The 22,241-nt window shown below is 34.5% G+C and overlaps 1 pseudogene; it reads left to right on the forward strand.

Annotated features, from left to right (window-relative positions):
• The first annotated feature begins 2,005 nt into the window (after nt 1-2,005).
• Nucleotides 2,006-7,148, forward strand: LOC115965027 (annotated as a pseudogene).
• Nucleotides 7,149-22,241: the final 15,093 nt, after the last annotated feature.

The following is a 22,241-nucleotide window of genomic DNA, read 5'->3' on the forward strand; positions in this document are numbered from 1 at the left end:
CAGTGCATTCAATGCGATGGTAGCAGCTTTCTCTCAGATATTTATGAGTTCCCATCATTCTTATACGCTTATGATGCACATCTTTATCACTGGAGTTTCTTGGAAGGCCACCTTGATTGTTGGAATACATATTTGAGCTATATTTATCATGTCTGAGAAGATATTCTTCCTCGAACCACCCTCCCATTTGTATTTTGCTCATTAAGTCTTGGGTTTGAACCATTCATTACAATTCGTTCGTCCTCAAACTACTCATGCTCTCGGCCAAGGCCTAAGGTTCAATATATGATTTGGGCCCCTAACCCTACAATTATTATTATTTTGTTATTGTCAGTATATAAGGCCAAAATGGGGATAAACCCCTTTCAGCCAAACTTTCCAACAAAATGCCTCCCATCTGAAACTATTTAAGTATATGCCCCTGTTTTAAACTCGATTTGGCGAAAATCGAGTTATATGCAATCAAACTTAAAAAAAAAAAAAAAAAAAAAAAAAAAAAAAAAAAAAAAAAATTTGCATGGAACTCGAGTTCCATGCAAATTTTTTTAAACAAATCGATTTTCACCAAATCAAGTTTTTCATTGAAACTCAATTTTTTAAAAATCGAATTTCAAAACAGAGGCATATTCCTAATATAGTTTCAGACAGAGAACATTTTGCTGAAAAGTTTGGCTGAAAAGGGTAAAACCCAATTTTAGTCCAATATATAAAGTTCTCTTTTTATTATATTTTGTATAATTAAAATTTTTTAATGGTATTCTGAAAAAAGTCTCTAGAAGGCACCATTAGAGAAAAGGGTGATTATGAGTACGGCCACATTGATAAGTACAGAGTGATGGCTAGAATTTTTTTTTTTTTTTTAACATCGTTGGAAAATACATGCATCACGAGCGCATATACAGCTTCATGTAATTAGTGTGGATCCTGTGGAGTTCCATTAATGCTTTTGTCTGAATTCACCTAAAATTGTGCTGCCCGAAAGGAATGGTTCATAATAATTATCTGGAACTTAAACCAGCGCACTCCCATACTAAGTAAAAACAAAATTGGATGCTTTGACCAATTTATTAGGTTCTCTGAGTGCCATTTTCTAAGTGCTATTTTCGATGAAAGAGATTTGTCGTAGAAAAAACTAGTTTTTTTAATGGCATTTTGTAGCCGTTGAAAACGTTTCACCTAAAATTGTGCTGCCTGAAAGGAATGGGTCATAATAAATATCTGGAACTTAAACCAGCGCACTCCTATGCTAAGTAAAAACAAAATTGAATGCTTTGATCAATTTATTAGGTTCCCTAGGTGCCATTTTCTAAGTGCTATTTTCGATGAAAGAGATTTGTGGTAGAAAAAGCTAGTTTTTTTAATGGCATTTTGTAGCCGTTCAAAAAGTTTCATTGCAAATAACAAATCCTTTTTATAGTGTAGGACTATCTCAAACTTATTACAATGCCTTGCATTAATAACCTTTGTAATATCCATCTTACCTAAGACACTTTACTCAAAACACTTAAGACATAGTAGTGCTCTCTCTCTCTCTCTCTCTCTCTCTCTCACCATATCCTTTGCTTTTCTCAACCTTTTTTTTTTTTTTTTTTTTTTTGACACTAATAGATATTGAAAGTATTGTTTAATTTATTTTACCTCCTGTGAGTTCATGTCTTTAAGATGCTTTCTTTTCCATGTACCATTAGCCTCTGTTGGATGTCTAGAATGAGTTTTGAATTTGATTCCCTTCTCTTTTCAACCCGTGTTAGTTGGCTCATTCCCATTTTGCTTGGGCTCACCCAAAATCAACCCTACAAGATGTTTAAACTATATACCTTATTAATAAATGATGGATGCAATAGGCATTGCAATTCGAAATCACCTCTTTATTTCTTTTTCTTTTTCTTTTAATTTTTCCTATACGACACAACTCTTATTGACTTTTATTTATTTGTTTATCTAGTTACAGTTTTTTTTTTTTTTTTAACTCCTTTTTTATAAACCTAAAAAATAATTGGTGCCACATAAGAAGATTGAAATTTTCAAATCTATGGAGGATTGGGTAAAAACAATGTCCTAACTCTCCTAAAACCTGTTGAGGAATGTTGGTAACCGCAACACTTTTTATTAGATCCTACTTAAGATAGATTTATTAAGCAAGAATTATCATTTTTTATAATTAGAATGAAAGATGGATCAATAAATCATTTGAATTGTTGATTTTCACATAATATATTACAATATCATGATTTATTACATTTGCACTTTAGACAAGGTATATATGCCTGCATACAAAGTTATAATAATATGATGATCACTTTTATTATATTATTATTATCGGTATGATTATTTAATTCTTTAGAAATTTTGAAAGATATATTGATGCCTATTTTTGCTAAAGACTTGATAGGCCCATAAGAAGCAAAGCCCAAGCCCTTAGTTCCAATTATCTTTGTTTTGTAATATCTTATTTCATCCTACACATAGCCCAAGCCCAGGTACTTTAATGGGGGAAAGCAAAGGTGCATAGTGTGGAGGGTAAAGATTAGGTCAATTTTGGGTTTAACATGGTCCAAGATATAAAGCTTTCAAAGTGGGACGGTGACACTTGCATAATTTAAGCAACCATGAATAAACCCATGTGCTAGACATTTACACACAATGGGATATACCTTTACAAGTTTCTCTATGTGACTAAAAATTCTACCTGACCGCATTTAGCAATGAGAAGCATGCAGTTTACCAAAAAAATGAGAAGCATGCCAACTTTGTTTAATGCTTTCTGATGAGCTTTGTCAGATTTATTTGGTTCTCTAAGTACCATTTTGGCCTAAAAGGGTTCATAAAAACAAGCTTAGCAAAATATTTATTAAATTTTGATTAATCCAACCCACCCTAATACTTGTGCAAAAACAAAATGACAAAACTACATTTTTCATCTCTACATTTTCACACGATTCCCACTATGGTCCCTAACTTTTTTTTTTTTTTTTTCACCGCTTTTAGTCCCTAAAATAAAAAAAAAAAGCGATCTCGTACCGTCAATACCCTAACGGTAAAGTCCTACGTGGCAGACGAAACATCCTATTAGCTAACGTGGCACTGATGTGGCGATTAAAATATTATTTGGCATTTTTATATGCCACATTAGCATTTTAATTTTTTATAAAAAGCCATGTTAGAAAATTTAAACCAAGAAAATAAATTAAAAAACAAAACTTAAAATTTTTTTTTTCGTAAGACCTAAAGTTGTTCTTCGTGTTCTTCCTAAATCCATGAAATAAACCAATCTCTAGCAAACCCCAAATCCAAATCCAACAACCAAATCTACTCCATCAAATCTAGAAAAACAAGAAATAAATCCAAGAAACCAAACCAAACCATAAATAAATCGAAGAAATAAACCCATAAACCTAGTAACCAATTCAATCTCTAGCAAACCCATAAACCCAGAATTTTTATTCAGAAACAAACACACAAAAAGGCCCATAAAAACAAACAACTCCACGTTCACTCCAAAAAAACAAAAACAAAAACAAACCCAGAACAAGAGCAAGGATACCCAAATCTGAACAAACTTAGTCACACAAGTCTCAAATAAACCTAGATACCCACTCATGCAAGTTTCAAACAAACCTAGATACCCACTCATGGGCAATGGATTCTCTTCTTGATGCATGCCATGGCCACCACCGGTAATGTTCCCATTTTCCATCCAAACACCATCCTCCACCAAAACCTCCAACAAATCAAACCCATAAACCTAGAAAAATCGTCAAACCCACATAAAAAAACAAAATTAGAAATTTAAAACAAACCAACACCCACATGGAAAACACAAACCCAGGTCAGAGAGATCGTGACCAACACCAACCGATCTGTGACCTACATGCCCTAATTCGATGACAAAGCTCCGCACGTGGTGACGCTAATCCCAAGGCGACAGGATTGGACCTCTAGTGACCAGAGCGATGGAGCGAAGAAGGACGCTGAGAGAGAGTTGGAGAAACCGATTTGGCACGATGAATTAGAGAGAGTGAGATTGCGAGGATAGAGATTTAGAGAAAAACCGCAGCAGGTGGTGGCTCACGATAGCTATGGAATAGCTCAGAGAGAGAGAAAGGAGAAGAGAATTTGATTTGATCTTGAGATTTGGGAAGCTCTAGCTTATTTATGTGTTTGTGTTTGTTTTTTAATTAGATTTAAGTTTTTTTTTAATTTATTTTCTTTTGTGGGTTAAATTTTCTGACATGGCTTTTTATAAGAAATTAAAATGCTAACGTGGCATAAAAAAATGCCAAATAATATTTTAATCACCACATTAGTGCCACGTCAGCTAATATGGTGTTCCGTCTGCCACCTAAGACTTTGCCAATGGGCACTGGCGATAGGGACAAAAATGAGATCATTTTTTTGACTTTAGGGACTAAAAGCAATGGGAAAAAAAGTTAGGGACCAAAGTGGAATTGTGTGAAAATGTAGGGACGAAAATGTGGTTTTCGCCAAAGAAAATTGAAGCTTGCCATCCTTTCATTGATCCTAGGAGGATTGGGCTAAAAACAATGTCCTCACTCTCCAAAAACTTGTTGAGGAATATTGGCAACCACAAGATTTTTTGCCAAACCCTAACTCAAAGGGATTTATTGAGCAAGTCAATGAACAAAGGAAGAGAACCAAAGACCTTCCTGATGAGTATTTTGTTGTCTTAGTTGGTGATATGATCACAGAAGAAGCCCTTCCAACTTACCAAGCTCGAATTAATTCTATAGAAAATTTCCATGATGAAACAAGTGTAGATAACACACCTTGGGTAATTTGGGCTAAGGCATGGAGTGCAGAAGAAAATAGGCATGGTGATCTTCTCAATAAGTACCTTTTCCTTTTCTGGAAACGTGGACATGAAATAAAATGAGAAGAAAACTCAATACTTGATTGGGTTAGTATTGGTAAGATATGCAACATAAGAATTTCAAAACCTTTTTAACTTTTAAGAAATGAATATTTTAATAATTTAACTAGTATTTTAACAATTATTTTTCCTTTTACACCTTAAAATATAAAATAAATTAAAATAAAAACTTAAAGAAATTTATGAGAGAAAAAATTAACAAGATTTAGTCTTAACCACCTATTGTCTGCAAGAAAAAAGTTTTAAATTATTATATATATTTTTGGTGAAGACATGAGACGATTTTAATAATTTAACTAGTATTTTAACAAATTTTTCCTTTTACACCTCCTTAAAATATTAAATAAAAAAAACTTAAATAAATTTATGAGAGAAAAAAATTAACATGATTTAGTCTTAAGCACCTGTTGTTTTCAAGAAAAACATTTTAAATAGTTATATATATTTTTTGTGAAGACATGAGATATGATGGCACAATCATTCTTAAAAAAATTAGGACTCAATATGGTGGAGATCATAGCTTTTAGAATCGGACCGGACCGAGAGGTCGGATTGTGAAAACCGGGAAGCGGGATGAAAACCGGTTTTTTAAGCATAAAGAATCGGATTTTTTGTTAATTTCATGAACCGCTAAAACCGGAGTTGGACCGCATGAACCGGTGAGAACCGTGCGGTCCAACCCCTTAGCATTTAAAAAAAAAAAACAACAACAACTTAACACAATTTTATTCTACTTAATTAAATTATCCATCTCTTACAAAGAATTAAAAAAAATTATAATTAAAATCCTTCAAAAATATTCAATTTTACTTCAAAAATTAATCATAAATTTTAATGTTTTCATGGTTATTATTCTATTTTATTAACTTTCTTATTTAATTATTAAATATATGCTTGAAAATCATTAAGTTTCCCTCACATATATAAATATATTGTCAATTTTGCTAGTTTTATAAATTTAATATCGATATTTAGGCTTTAATTAATTATTAAATTAATTATGACGTCATCACAGTTTGACCCCGGTTTGACCTCGGTTCGACCTCAAAAACCTTGAACCCCTTCCTTTTACGATTCAATGAACGGTCCGGGTCTAAAATCCTTGGTGGAGATACCACAATGAATTAATATATTGGTTAATTTTATTTACTTATATGCGCATTTCATTTTTATTTATAAGTTTTCAAAATAAATATTAACTATCAAAATTTTAAAAAATATATCTAATTAATAAGGATAAGCATGCAAAAGTGTTCCTGGCATGTCCGACGCGGACTAGTTAGAGATTTTGAAGTATCCATGCTTCCTAGGGGTTAACTATTCTAATTATCAGATTTGATTATCAAATAGGTGCAATTCCAATCAAAACAGTTATAGGTTTTCAAAATTGCAATCGGTTCTTTGTCTGTACTTCTAGCATAATTCAAATACAATAGCTACAACTCTCTTCTAACAAAATGTCACATTGAGTTTGCATCTAAAACCTAACAGTGACGAGTTAAGTCTTGCTATAATATTCCCACGTTAAATGCTCCGCAAATATATAAAGCTATTGGATGGAGATCTATACTCTCAAAATTCATATAGTTCAACATGTTAATGTCTAATGCATTTTGGACCTAGGATATTGGCACCGGGGAAAATCCATACCTTTGGACCATTTACACATCATTCCAAGAATGAGTTGCATTTATCTCCCATGGCAACACAGCCAAGCTGGCTATGCAACATGGGGAAGTAAAGCTTGCCCAAGTATGTGGCATAATCGCCTCAGATGAGAAGCGCCATGAAACTGCTTATACAAAAATAGTTGAGAAGCTTTTCGAGCACGATCCAAATGAAATGGTAATAGCCTTTGCAAATATGATGAAGAGGAAAATCTCAATGCCAACCCATTTGATGTATGGTGGCCATGACCATAATCTTTTCAATCACTTTGCTATTGTTTCATCAAGGATTGGGGTCTACACAGCTAGGAACTATAGAGAAACTGTGGAACTTTTGGTGGTTAAATGGAAGGTAGGGAAGCTGACTGGACTTACAAGTGAGGGACGAGAAGCTCAGGACTATGTATGTAGGTTGGCTCAAAGGATGAGAAGGCTAGAGGAGAGAGCAATGTCAAAGGCCCAAAAAGCACCCACCATTCCTTTCAGCTGGATTTTTGGCAAGGCAGTCAATACCGTACTGGTACCGGCTGGTATGTATCGTACCAGTATGTATACTAGTATTGAAACATTAACATTTTATACCAGTTTAAATACTGGCCGTACCGGCCATATCGACCAATTTCGAGCAATATTGGCTGGTACAGAAAAAAGTTTTTTTTTTTTTTTTTTTTTTTAAGTTTTGTAATTTTTGAATTTTTGTTAAGCAGAATGGTAACTTATTTGCATTAACTTATTAGTATTATTTGTTTTCTTAGTATGCAATGATAACTTTTAAGCTTTCTATTTTTTATATTGTGTGTGTGTGTGTGTGTGTGTGTGTGTGTTTTTTTTTTAATTGATACTAAAGTCTAAAATCATGAATAATTAGTTCTGAAATAAGGAAATGTTTTATGGTAAACTTTTATATTTATTATAATATATATACACACATACACATACATATATATATATATATATATTTATTTATAAATATAAAAAATAGTGGTAAACCTGAAACAGTACACCGATATTAACCAGTATCTGAAATATATCGTATTGCTGGCCAAATCGGTACAGCCTCCGGTACGATATTGACCCCCTTGATTTTTGGTAGAGCGGTGTAGCTAGCTTATTAGATGTGTTTTATTTTCCTTGTTTCTTTCCACCGTTACTTTTTTTTTCTTTTCTTTCCTTTTGTAATTTAAATATTAAAATAATTGGGGAGGAAGGTTTGAAGCTTAGTTCTCTTTATAAGAACACCAAACAATATCACTTAGCTATAAGTGAAATAAACTACCCAAAAAAAAAAAAAAAAAAAAAAAAATCCTTATGTCAGATTATATGAGCAAAATAATGTACAAACCACATGTTAAATCATAAAGGATAAGTTGGTGTTGTTCTTAACCCTATCTAATTATAACCAAAGATTTTACTTAAGGCAAATGTTCTGGTTGCATCATGCATGTGAGGTTAGACTTGACTTGTTTGGCTCATTTTTCAATAGTATTTATGCGCAATTTATGGGCTAATTTAATATGAATAGAGGACAACCTAGTTCATTAAGCAAAACCCAACTAGCCCTCTCATTTTCTGGTACGAAGAAGCGCATTCACAGGTGGTTTACTTTGTACATTTGGCGCACAAGAAGGTTAATCTGCCCAATTTTTAGGTGAACTTAAAACTAAAACCTATTAACTCTATCTATCCATTCGTATATTTGTGTTTTATTGGTTAATGGCAATAAAAGAAGGTATTTGAATTTAACAATATAGTACTAAAGCAGTAAAGCATGCAAAGCATTAGCTTTAAAATAATGTTGAATTTCAGAGTTTTTTTTTTTTTTTTTTTGAGTGCATTGAATTTCAGAGTAGACATGCACATACTTGGTTGTTGGTACATTTAGCGCCCTAGAAGGTTAATGCCTGTACAAATAAGAAGTACGTAATTAGTACATTCGACTCAAGGAAGTTAATGCATGTACCTTTTTAGAGCATCCGCAGCCGGAAATCCCATCCTATCCTATTTTACCATCCCAAAAAGCAACTTGATCAATTATACCATACAATTTTATAACATACCCAACATCTCTACTTTTATTTTCCTATTCTATTCTTTAAAATAATATATCTACCCAATAAAATAACATTTCCCAAATCCATATCAATTCTCTCTCATCTCTCTCCTCTCTCTGATTTTTAACTCTCTTCCTCTGTCTCTCTTCCACTGAAACCACCACCGGCAACTTTTATTTTCCTATTTTACCATAATATTTCTCTTTTTCTCTTCCTTTTCCTCTCTTCTCCCTCAACTTCAAGCACCGGCCTCAACCTCTAGCAAACCCATACCCAACAAAATCACAACAAAAAATCACCCAAATCAAACAAGCACCAGAAATCCACCTGCCACCGCAGCAAAATCACAACAAATCGAAACATGTCGCAACCCAGAAGAACAAATCTAAAAATCACAACAAATCACAGCAAAATCCACCTCTTCCTTAAGCCGTCGGTCACAAAAAAAAAAAAAAAAAAAAAAAAAAAAAAAAAAAACACACACACACACACACACACACAGAGAACCCAGATCGCAACCCAGAAGAACCGTGAAAGTTCAAAAACGTGTAAAAACACCTTTGAACGTTTAGACCCCCAAATAACAACTTAATCAATTCAAGCAATATGTCAAACAACTAGTGTGCGGAAACTTAACATATGCTATCATACGAAATTGATTAAATACTATCTAAGCCATAACAAAATAAAATCCACAGCAGATAATTTAAAGGCAAAGATAGAGGAAGGAAGATGCAAACACAAAGACAACACGCGATGTGTTATCGAAGAGGAAACCGAAGTCCTCGGAGAAAAACATCTCCGCCGCCCTCCAAGCGGTAATCAATCCACTAGAAAATATAGTTGGGATACAAGGACAGCAATAGACCCTCCAAGCCTAATCTACCCAGTGCACCTAAGCCCTCCAAGCTTCTTGCTCCAACGAGGTTGCGCCGAACCTTTTTCTTTTCTAGCTTTCCGGATTCCGCTACTAGACCGTAGCATCAACCAATGAAGATTGGTTCCTTCCTAACTGCTTCCTAGAAATCCAAACAACAGACTCACAATGATGATGATGGTGAGAACCTGGTTTGGTATAATGCCTCTCAAGGATTTGACAATGGAGAGGAAGAGAGTTGAGGAATTTGAAGAGATTCTAAGGTAGAGATTGTGGGTGAAACAATCTGGTTTTTCTTTAAGGTTTCTCTCTCAAAATTCTCTCTGGAAGCTCTCTTTCAATCGTGGGTAATAGGGGTATTTATACTGGAGTGGAGAGGAATGTGAAACGTCAGAATTCTACAAAACAGGGGTGGCTCGCGGCTTGACCTCGCGGCTTGACTAAGTCGCGAGATCCAGTCGCGAGATAACCGTATGGCCAGTTGTCCTGTTTTGTGCTGTAGTGCTCCAGCTAGCAGACTGTTCACCTTCCAGCATGCTTGGCACGTGAGGTTGCTTCTGGCGGCTTGAAGCCGCGAGTCACCAGCGAGACCCAGCCGCGACACTCTGTTTTCTTGCACACTCTTGAGCAAACTTCACTCTATCTCACTCACTACCCTTACATCAAACCCACCTAAATACAGGGTTACTAAATGCTGAATTACAAGCAAATTTGGCACGGAATAAAGCCAATAGGATGGTTGAATAAATTCAACCTTACAAACCGGATCGCAACCCACTTCGGCGGCGCTTTTTGACACCAGACTCTCTACTTCGGCGGCGCAACCCACTCTTAACCCGGATCACAACCCACTTCAGCGGCGCTTTTTGACCCGGATCGAGTCGGAGCTCTCCAACATCTACGACGAAATCCTCAAGCTCCTTGACACCAGACTCATCCCTTCTGCCGCCACCGGTGACTCCAAGCAAACGAAATATCAGCAAGAATTTCACCATGAAAACCATTAAAGGGCAGTGACAAAATCCTAAGCTCAGTAAGCTGAGCAATCACAAGCAACAGCTTCCCAACCAATTTTCCACTACTAGTCCAACAGTCCCTCCTAGTCGCAAACCCATAAAGCGGAATTGAGCAAAGTTGGAACAAGAATTACCTTTGTGCTCATTCCCAGTAATGTTCAGTGAAACTACACGGGAATTATAGTCACAGGAGAGAACAAACCACGAGCAGTAATCATCAGTCCTAAGTAGAGAGCAAAGCTGATGGGTCAGAGACCGAGTCCTTCAACTGGAGGAGCACAAAGAGAGAGATGAGAGAAGTCAGAGACAGAGGGAGATGAAATACTCAGAGATGCTACAGTGACACAGAGGAGAGAGAAAAATAAAAGGATTAAAATATATTATTTTGGTTTGGCATAGCGCTACAGTGCCATCTTATATGTAAGATGGCACTGTAGCGCCATGCCAAAAAATTTTGGCATTTCTCAGTTTTAACCTTCCAGTTGCTAGCATGTTTTTGGGCCTAAATGCTAAATTTACCTTACATTTGACATTTAGAATGCCCACTGCTGATGCTCTAAGGTGACTAAAACTAACACCTAATTCCATTTACTCATCTTTTTCACTAACTTTTTTAATTGAAAAAAAAAAAAAAAGTGATTTATTTCATACACTAGGCGAAACAGGAAAAAAAAAAAAAAAAAAATCGTTTAGTATAATAGAAATAATCAAATAAATATAACTAAAAAAATGAAATTTCTTCAACGTTTTTAGTTAAAGAATTAAGTTGAACTTTTAATGTTTTGACAGATTGAAAAAATTAATGAAGTTGAAGTGAACAATAACAAGTATTATAACTAATATATTGGTGTGGTTTAAGAAATAATTAATTTTTTTAATGTTTTAAAAAAGATAGTTTCAACTTTATATTCTTTTCTAATTTTTCTTAAAAAAACAGAGTTATTTTTTTTACTGGGTTTGCTGGCAAAAAAAAGGACTCTAATGGAAGGCTCACATCTCAGAATACGTGCTGATGTAAATTGTAAATTTTAAAAATTTGGTTCAGCTTTTTGTAAAAGTGAATAATGAAAAAGTGGAGTTTTTAAAAAGTGTATTTTCAAAAAGCTGAGTGTTTGGTAAAAGCTGTTAAAAAGTGCTTTTTAAAAAACTGAGTGTTTGGCTAGCACTTATAAAAGTGGCAATTTGAGGGATAAATTACCAAAAATGACAATATATATATAAGAGCATCTCCAGCAGGTTAGACAAATTTTTGTACTATTTGGACAATCAACAGTGACATTTATCTTTTGCCTACCCACTTTTTTAATATTTATTTTTTAATCAAATTTATTCTTTTTTAATATTTATTTTTTCTTTTTCTATTCGTTCTCCACAATTATATTTTTCAACAAAAAGTGTTACATCCACAATATTTTTTACAATACTTTCACAAGAATCATAACAAAATCTTATATGGAAAGTTGTTACTAGTTCTAATTTGAACCCACCACTGAAATTATATTTTTACTCACCAATATTAGCTAATTATTTAAAATTTATTGGAAAAATATTGTGGTAGTATTTTTAAATTGTGATTTCTAATTCTTTGCCTTTCTTTCATCCATACGTTTCCTTTTTCTTTTCTTTTTTCTCTTGCATTTTGTCCACCACACACGTATACCATTAGTACATCTCTCATTTTTCTTTTTCTTTACTTCCACTTGATTCTAGAAGCTCCCTCATTCTTTTTTTTTTTTTTTTCTTTACTTCCACTTGATTCCAGAAGCTCTCCGGCTCTTCTTTTTTTTTTTTACTTGATTCCATAAATTCTCTAGCTTTCTCTGTGATACTTGATTCCATAATCTTGCTTGCCTTTTGGTGTCATTATCTTCAAAGTTCAAACACACACAGACACACATGGAGAGAGGAGAGATCGTCTTTGCTCTACCACACCGTCACCGTTGCTCCTCCTCCTCACTACGGAATGCATGCAACCAGGGGTCATATCGATTTCTTTTTTTTTCTTGATCATTTATTGTTGTTCTAATTTTTTTTTTCCTGTTCTTGATCTGCTGTTGTTGTTGTTTTGATTTTAGATTTGTTGTTTAAATTATATCAGTTTTATGAGAGCAAGAATTTTTTTTCTTTTTTTGCTTTTTGATTAATTTTAAGATTATGTTTTTGAGTTTGTATTTTGATTATGCTTGAGATGGGAGGCGTGAGAGTGAGCTTCGTGCAAAGGGAGAGCACAGAGATGAGATGAGAGGCGTGAGAGTCAGCTTCAGGCGTGAGAATTGATGAATTTTTATCAGGGAATTTTCGTAATTGACCATCTAGCCCAATGGTATAGTTCAAACGTGCATGCCCGTTTTGGTTTATGGACCTCCTGCAGTCCATAATATTTGCGCGTTCTAAACGCGTTTTTTGAAAAGTTGTGTTTTGGGATAAGCCAAACGCATAAAATCCTTCAACTTTTATAAATATGTGTGTTTCAACTCCTAAAAGCTACAACAAATGCACACTTAGAAGTAATCTCAAAATTTAAGGAAGTAAAGTTCATTTTCTTAGAGGGTAAAGTGTATTTTGGCTTAGAAAAGAGGAAAAATGCTCATACACCCTTCAACTGAGCCATAGGTCTCTCTCCCTCTCACACAGTTCAGCCTTTTGGAAATTTGGCAGTTTAAAGTTCACATGAGATGCATGCATATTTTGTTTGTGTTTTAACGGGAGACTAATAGAGGTGTTAATTTGATAGTTGTATAAAGTTCATGGAGTAAATTCGTTAAAATAAAAGTTCAGGGGGTGCCATAGGTCACTTCCTTCAAGTTTAGGAGGGTGAATGGACATTTTTCCTTTAGAGAAATTATAGAGCATAAACTAGAAAATCTCCTAACAATATAGACTTGAAGATGGTCATTACTAGTAGAAGTGAAATAAATAAATAATATGGTAAAACTTAGGCACAATAATTTAGGTGCAATACATTAGCTTCTCCAGTTCTGTTCAAATCCATAATTGCATTGAATTAAATTATTTTTGAAAATGATATCATTGTATGTACTTTGATTAATGTAACCGGGTGTTTAAATTTAATTGAGAACTCAATAACTCTATAAAAGAAATTAAAAAAAAATAAAATAAATTAATTAAATTAAATTAAGAACCTATACACTACATCTAAGGGATATACTTAAGTTTTATCCTAAATAATATAACTCTATGTAATTAGTGTAGGTACGGTGGAATAGGATGTTCGTTGGAAACATTGTTCCATCAATGTTTTTACATTTTATCCTTTTTTTTTTTTTTTTTTTTTTTGAGATAGATTTTACTTTTTTATCTTAATAAACCTAATATTGGGCTACCTGAAAGGAATGAGTTTTCCAAAATAAATAATGGAACTTTTTAAAGTAACCTTTTTTATATAATTAAAAAAAAACTTTTTAAAGTTAATTATCTTAATTGTATGACATCCTTAATAAAAAAAAAATAATAAAAAAGGCCTAATTTCGACCCCCATTATAACAGACACTCTAGAAATATCGCTGACAATTTGACATACCTTGTAGATTGTAGACTAGCCGGCATTACACTTTTTTTGGCAAGGAATAACACTGTACACTAGTACTACGCTACTGCCAAATTTTAACCCATCTCTGTTTTTACAGGTAGCTCTACCTACAGCGTTGTATCTATGCACAATTACACATTTTTCAAACCATTAATTTTAAATAAATTCAATGGTTAAAAATATACTAGTAGCCATGCCATCATAGTTATAAATATTAGTTGTGTAATTTCGTTAAGTCATTAAACTCCATTAAAAGAAAGAAAAAATAGTCATTAAACTCTTTTCACATTCCACCACGTCTTCTTACTCTTCTTCTTCTTCTATCCCTCTCTCTCTCTCTCTATCTCTCTCATTGATTTCTACATATATTCTTGATTTTATAACAAAAAAGTACTAAGTTCCCTCTTTATCTCAGTGCCTGGTGTTCTGGAGCTCCAAGAGAGGTTAAAGAGAAGACATGACTTTAATACTCAACTCCTTCAACTTTCACTCCCTTCGGTACTTGCTCTCCCATCGATGAGATCTCATATATCTCCAAAGTTTTCTATGACCTCCACCCACTTCTCCAACACTAAGTGAGTTTGAATTTCAATTTTCTCATCTTTTCACAAGGATTAACATTTTTCTTAATTAGAATGAAAGATGGATCAATAACTCATTTGAATTGTTGATTTTCACATCATGTATTATAATATCTTGATTTATTTTATTTGCTCTTCAAACATGATATATTAGCACACACACAAAGTCACAATGATACTATCCAGGGCAGGCTTGATATAATCTGAGGCCTAAGGCAATGAATTCAAATGGGGCTTTTTAAATTTAAATATCAAATAAATAAATTTATTTACGCTAACCAAACCAAAGTTAATTTTATCAATTTATATTAACTAATATAAGGTTAATTTGATGAATTAATATTAGCTAATCCAATTACTTTCAAATAAAGAATTAAATATTATAGTTGAGGAATAAAATTTAACAAGAAGAAATGAAAATTTATTATTTTTTTACAAAAAAAAAAGAGTTTAGTTTATCTTATATATAAGGCAATGCATGATTAAGTAAAGTTGTAGTTTAATTTTCAAATTTATATTTGGGGTTAAGAGAGATAGAGATTGTTTGGTGTGCACTATTTGGAAGATTAGGTGGTCAATGTTGATGATTTACCATGTAGGATATTGGTTCATAAAAAATAAAATCTCAAGGTATTAAGGAAAATTATTGTGTAACACATTTACAATATATTTTTTCCACATTTTAGAGTTCCAATTGGGTTACGTTTCTATTGGTCTCGTATTTTTGAGTCTTGTTGAAGATGAGAAAAAGAAAATGCTAAAGTTACGAAAAAGTTTAGTACAAAATGTTCACAATTTGATGTTGCAATGAATGTGAATAATGAATTTCAAAAACCTAATTAATGATGTTTGAATTTTGTAAGGTTGAATTTAATCAACCATGAGTTGGTTTTATTCCGTGACAAATTTAATTGTAATACAGTACTTAGAAACCCTATATTTAGGTGGGATTATTGTAAGGGTAGTGTGTGAGAGAGTGTCAAAAAATGTTCAAGACTGTGCAGTGAAGCAGGGACTCGCGGCTGGATCACGCGGGAGGCTCGTGGCTTGCAAGCCGCCAAAAGTCGCACACGTGCAAAGCATGCAAGGGAGCTGAACAGTCATGCCAACTGGAGCACTACAGGACAAAAATCCAGACTGGCCATTCAGCTAGCTCGCGGCTTGAACTCGCGACTCAATCAAGTCGCGAGGTCAAGTCGCCAGCCAGCCCTGTTTTTGGAAAAACTGACTCTTCGCATTCCATTCTCACACTAGTATAAATACCCCTCATTCCCACAAAATATGTGTGGCTATTCAGAAAGAAAAACCCTAAGAGAGGTTTCTTCAAAACACCCACCAAATTAGAGAGAGCTACTCATTCTTAGAGAGAAACCTTTGTAGTCTCTTCTCATTCCCTCTCTCATTGTCATACCTATTGAGAGGAGATTTCTATCCAAACACTACCCACACCAATTTAGAGTGTTGAGTGTTTTTGGAGTTTTGGGAAGTATTGGAAGATGCCAAGGATGGCGGATGCTACGGTCTAGTAGCGGAATCCGGTAAGTTAGAAAAGAAAAAGGTTCGGCGCAACCTCGTTGGAGCAAGAAGCTTGGAGGGCTTAGGTGCACTGGGTAGATTAGGCTTGGAGGGTCTATTGCTGTCCATGTATCCCAACTACATTTTCTAGTGGATTGTTTACCGCTTGGAGGGCGGCGGAGAGATTTTACGCCGAGGGTTTCGGTTTCCTCTTCGATAACACATCGTGTGTTGTCCTTGTGTTTGCATCTCTCTTCCCTTTATCTTTGCCTTTTATTTTCTGCTGTGGATGTGATTTTAATTGGCGTAGATTGTTTACCAATTCTATATTATAGCTTATGTTCATTTTCCGCACACTAGTTGTTTGAAATAAAGCTTGAATTGGTTAATTTGTAAATTGGGGGTCTAAACGTTCAATGGTGTTTATACACATATTTGAACTTTTAATTGGTATCAGAGCGGGTACACTTGTTGTGGTTGAAATACCTAAGTGTGATCCTTGACCCCTTGTGTTTATTTGCCATGGATTGTGCTTTGTATGCCTCTTTGCATGATTTGGTTGGTGATGAATGTAACATGCCACGTGTTTGTGAAAATGCTTCTATGAGTGTTAATTCTCATAAGTGTGATGACATGTTATTTGAATCTATGGGTGTTGCTAACAAACTCTTGAAGAAAAATGCTAAGAAGTTTCAAAAGAATTTGAGCAAGTTATTTTGTGAAAATGATGATTTGATTGCTAAGCTCAATGAATCCAACAAATTAGGTGAGAAATATAAAAAACTTGCTGAAATTTCTCTTGAAAAGCTGAAAGAGTTTGAATGTTTGAATATGGACTTGGATGCTAAACTTGTTTTGTCTAACAAACTTGTTGATGATCTTAAATGTGAAAATGAATCTCTTAAGATGCATACCAAGTGTTTGATTGCTAAACCTATTGTTAAAAATGATGAAAATATTTGTTGCAATCATGTTGTGGTACCCGATTTTGTGCCTAGTATGTGTTCTACCTTAAAGGACAAATCGGTGTACATTCCTCCACATAAAAGAAATCAAAAGGTGGAGAGAAAGACTGTTAAGTCAAAGCCTTTGTTTAGGTCTCAACCTAAGGTTTTGAATGGATCTAAGTTTGTTCCAACTTGCCACCATTGCAGTGTGATTGGTCATATAAGATCTCAATGTCATAAGTTGAAGAGGAAACAAAACCATGTTGCTAGATCCCTTCCTAAAAAGCCTAGTGGACCTAAACACATTGTTTGTCACCATTGTGGTGCATTTGGTCATCTAAGACCTCAATGCTCTAAGTTTCATGCTTTTAAAAGAATCAAAAGAAAATAAAAACTTGAGCTTTTTGGAAGTTGTGCTAAAAGGAGCAAACTGGTTTTGAGTGAAAATAGCATGTTGTTAAAGAAAATGTTTAATGCTCTTAACTCCTTGACTATGTGCATCTCTAGTTCTCATTCTTCCAATCCTCGTCTCACTTCTCTTGAGACACTCATTCCAAACAATCGTTCCGTTTGGATGAGGAAGGGTTCATATGGTTGAGCTTGTGCTCTTTTTGGTCCTTGATCTAATTCTTTCGATCTTTGTAAGACCCTTCATGCATTAAATGTCATATCATCATGCATTTTGTGCATCTTGCATTTATTTATATGCATTATTTTGTTTTTTATCTTACTTTTATATTTCAGTTTTGTGTGAGTAAAAAAATTTAAAATCACATAAAAAGTAAAAAATTCAAAAAGTTTGATCATATATGTTTGAGCACATATCACATGTGAGTTTGGCCTTGTACCTTTGTACAAATGGCTTTGTGCATTTACGAGCTTAACTTGTTAGTTTTGCACTTATATCTTTGTGGGAAAAATCTTGACATCTTTGTGTGATTGTTGTAAATCAATCTTCAAGCTTGTCATGAATGATTAGTCAATAATCATGTTGGTTTTGATACATGCGTAGACTTGTACTTATATCTCTTCCCACTCTTTTATTTTTATTGCTTAAAGAGCTCAATAAATGTAAATCTCAAAATGAAAAGAGATAATGAGCTGCAAAAGCTATCGCATATACTAGTATTTGACTAGGAAAAAGGGAAAGCGACTTGTATTGAAAATGTTTGATGCCCAAAAGCCAAAGGCTTATTCATCAAATTGAAATATCAAAAATTTCAGGCATCAATTTCAAAAATGAGATGTATTACTCAAAATGAGTTGTATTGATTCAAAATGATCAAATGATATGAATTGTAAGAAACCAAATGAAAAGTTTCAATCTTATGTAATCATTTTCTTGTGGGAGGTCATATATGTTTATTTCTATAATTGAGATAGACCACTTGACTTAGTACTAGTTGTGTATGACTTGATTGAATTGATCATTGAAGCTTCACTCTAGACTAAGGATTATTCCACATTTGATACACACACACAACACACATGCCTAATGTTCAATAAATGTCTTATTCATTTGTTAGATTGTACTTGTCTAAATGTGATGTGTGTGTGCTCAATCTTATATGGATTAATCCAAAAAGATTTTTGATCATTTTATATGTTTTTGGAAGTGACTTTTATCACTCTTTGTGTTCATGTTTAGTGTTTACTTTGTTTTTCATTGTTTAAACATGTTCTGTTTTGAAAAACAGGTGTCAGAGTTTTTCGCGGCTCAGCTGGCGACTCGTCAGTCACAAAACCCCAGTCGCGAGCTCATCCAGAAGCTTTTGGCGACTCACTCACGGCTTGCTCGCGACTCACTCGCGACTCGCGAAAATTTTCGCGACTGAACCTCGCGACTCGCCCAGTCGCGAAACGCCCAGAAATAGCTTTTTAAAGGGCCTTTTGTGGGAAACTTGTTTTAAACCTCTCCCATCCTCTCTAAAACCCCTCTTTCAATATTTTTACATCAAAATCCAACCAATTTGAATGGTTTTTCACTCCATTAACATTTCTAAGGTAATTATAAACTCTTTTCAATAATTTTGATCCTTAGATTATGTTTTGGTGAGTTTTGTGCTCTCAATTGGAATTTTCATCATAGGGGTTGGGAAAACTTAATTTTTGTCAAATTTTTTCATGGGATTTGTTTCTTTTGTTGATTTGCATTGGATGTTGGCCCCTTGTGGCAAAAAGAACATGTATTAAGGGTGGATTTCTTGATTTTCATGCATTGTTTCACATTATTGTTCATAGTGTGCATGCTAGGTGTTTGATAAAATGCCTCTTAGACATTTTCTTGCTTGTTTGGACTCCGATGAGTACCAAACTTTGGGGTTTCTCATGTTTCCTCATTAGGAATATGTTTGGTTCATTGGTTGTGTATTTAACACACCTTGCCCCACATGTGCATTTTTCATGCATTGGTCATGCATTGCACTTAGCCACCTCTTGCACACACCTTTGCTACCCTTGTCATGCATTGGTCTATACCTTACTTCTTCATCCTAGCATGTCATGGCTATCTTATACTTTGTAGCATTTTACATTGTCTTAGGTTTGAGCTTCATTTTCTCATTCATCTCGCACCCCTCTTGCATCATTAGCATTATTCGTACCTTCATCTCTTGCCCTCGTTTCTCCTTGACCCTTTATCTATTCCTAACAAAAAGGGGGAGAGTATACCATAGTGTTTTTGTCATTTCTATATGACTCTTATGCACATCCTTAGGGGGGAGAAATTCTATTTCTCATGCACATTTGTAAGGGGAGAGATATTCCATAAAGGAGATGCATATACCAAGGGGGAGAAGACATTGTGTTAACAACAAAACTTTATTGTGTTTGTTTTCTTGTATTGCATCGTGTTTGTGTTTTGGACATGCATATATCCCTATGCTATTGTGCTCCATTGAATGCATGTTCAGATGATTATTTGCTTTGCTATGTGATCATCGTAGTCATTTCTATATGACTGTTTTGGTGTATGATCAAGTTGCTCACATATTTCACATCATGTTTACTTGATTGCAATTTACTTATTACATTATACTTGTCATTTTATTACTTGTTTTACCTTGAGGGTCTAATGTGTTTTGTGCAAGTGTTTCAGGTTACAAGTATATATGCTCCAAGTGCATCATAGCTTCTCATCACTTTGAAGGGGAGAAACTTTAAGCACTTTTAGTTTATATTGCTTAAGTTTATATTCAGTTTTTTTTGTGTTTTGTACCCATGTGCTTATGTAAGCTTTTAGGGTTATATTTTTATGCATTTCTATAGGTTTTATGGTCTGTACCATGCTTTATGCAACCTTTTATACTTTGTTAAATTAGTACTGTTAACTAAATGTCATGCATTTTCTTGTTAAGTACTGTCACTCTTGTGCCCTTGTAGGATTGTTCCTAGATGCATATACTTAGTGTATTATGCATTGGTTGAGTGTTGGGCATACAAGTAACTTGCCTTGTTCTTGTTAACTTGTATGTTCAAGTGTTCATTCTAAGTGTGAATGAGCACTGTGATCACTACCTTGTAGTGATTACTTGTCTGATCAAGTCATGGTCTGTTTCTTAACTCCATCTTTACTTGATCACATATTGCCTGTTTCATATGCATTTCATGCTTTTCTGCATACAATGATCATGGTGTATTGTTGTGTTTCAAGAGATTCATGGTCATATGATTCAAGAGCTTCACAACTTCTAGATTTAGGTGTGAGTGAGTTTTGCCATTGTTCCTAAACTCACGTTTAAGTCTAGAGTCTGTTTTAGGGTGTTTTGTCACGGAATAGCCAAAATGGGAGATTGTAAGGTCGAATTAATCAACCATGTGTTGGCTTTATTCCGTGACAAATTTAATTGTAATACAGCACTTAGAAACCCTGTATTTAGGTGGGATTGTTGTAAGGGTAGTGTGTGAGAGAGTGTGAAGAAATGCTCAAGACTGTGTAGTGAAGCAGGGACTCGCGGCTTGCAAGCCGCCAAAAATCGCACACGTGCAGAGCATGCAGGGGAGCTGAACAGTCATGCCAACTGGAGCACTACAGGACAAAAATCCAGACTAGCCATTCAGCTAGCTCGCGGCTTGAACTCGCGACTCAGTCAAGTCGCGAGGTCAAGTCGCCAACCAGCCCTGTTTTTGGAAAAACTGACTCTTCGCATTCCATTCTCACACCAGTATAAATATCCCTCATTCCCACAAAATATGTGTGGCTATTCAGAAAGAAAAACCCTAAGAGAGGTTTCTTCAAAATACCCACCCAATTAGAAAGAGCTACTCATTCTTAGAGAGAAACCTTTGTAGTCTCTTCTCATTCCCTCTCTCATTGTCATACCTATTGAGAGGAGATTTCTATCCAAACACTACCCACACCAATTTAGAGTGTTGAGTGTTTTTGGAGTTTTGGGGAGCATTGGAAGATGCCAAGGATGGCGGATGCTATGGTCTAGTAGCGGAATCCGGTAAGCTAGAAAAGAAAAAGGTTCGGTGCAACCTCGTTGGAGCAAGAAGCTTGGAGGGCTTAGGTGCACTGGGTAGATTAGGCTTGGAGGGTCTATTGCTGTCCATGTATCCCAACTACATTTTCTAGTGGATTGTTTACCGCTTGGAGGGCGGCGAAGAGGTTTTACGCCGAGGGCTTCGGTTTCCTCTTCGATAACACATCATGTGTTGTCCTTGTGTTTGCATCTCTCTTCCCTTTATCTTTGCCTTTTATTTTCTGCTGTGGATGTGATTTTAATTGGCGTAGATTGTTTACCAATTCTATATTATAGCTTATGTTCATTTTCGGCACACTAGTTGTTTGACATAAAGCTTGAATTGGTTAATTTGTAAATTGGGGGTTTAAACGTTCAAGGGTGTTTATACACATATTTGAACTTTCAAATTTTATTTTTTATTTTTTATGATTGGTGATATATTAATTTATAAGTTTTATGTAGTAAAAGTTGTAATATCAAACTTCACTCATGAGTAAAATAGTGTGCAATCATTTAAAATATATATATATATATATATAATCATAAAATTTGGGCCTTTTTATAATTGGGGTAAGACCTTTTTTACGAAAGGCTAGTTGTGTAACACATTTACAATATATTTTTTCCACATTTTAGGGTTCCAATTGGGTTAAGTTTTTATTGGTCTTGTATTTTGGAGT

This window comes from Quercus lobata, chromosome 10 (genome assembly GCF_001633185.2).
Source record: "Quercus lobata isolate SW786 chromosome 10, ValleyOak3.0 Primary Assembly, whole genome shotgun sequence".
Taxonomy (NCBI): Eukaryota; Viridiplantae; Streptophyta; class Magnoliopsida; order Fagales; family Fagaceae; genus Quercus; species Quercus lobata.